This window comes from Trachymyrmex cornetzi, unplaced genomic scaffold (assembly GCF_001594075.2).
Source record: "Trachymyrmex cornetzi isolate Tcor2-1 unplaced genomic scaffold, Tcor1.1 scaffold729, whole genome shotgun sequence".
NCBI lineage: Eukaryota > Metazoa > Arthropoda > Insecta > Hymenoptera > Formicidae > Trachymyrmex > Trachymyrmex cornetzi.
In genome coordinates, this window is record NW_017300058.1 from 6,113 (window position 1) to 6,692 (window position 580).

Genomic DNA, 580 nt, shown 5'->3' on the forward strand with positions numbered 1-580 from the left:
AACATCCATAATGAACCGTAAGGTCATTATCCTTAGTTAACGAAGCCTACAGAGGCTTCGCACACGGTCTAACAGACCACACTGTCCACGTCAAGTGTTTAGCCTGCAGTTAAGTGTCAAGGGTAAATCGGAGTCGCGACCTGCCTGCAAGGCACATCCACGACGGGTATAAGTGAGCCACCCCATGGGGGCCCGACGCAAAGAAAACCCCGCGTGGCATTTAAGAAATTTAAACTACTCCCGCGTATTCCTCATCTGGCAACTTCGAGCGATGAAGAAAAAAAAAGAGGAAGAAGAGAGGATCTTAGTTGTTCCTCCTAACTTACATAAAAGAAAAAAAATTTATATACAGTGATGGGAGAAAGTTCGGCAACGGTCAAATATCTTGGAAAATAATGCTTACGGAAAAAAATGTTCAATACAAAAGTTTTAGCATATCAAGTGGTCTATTATATGGTTATATTGAAATGACCTTCATGTGACCTTGAAGAACACCGTGAAGGTCAACTTTGAAATCTTAAATGGAAACACCTATTTTCTTTTACATATCCTTAAAGCTGGTGTCAAGACGTTTCCGAAA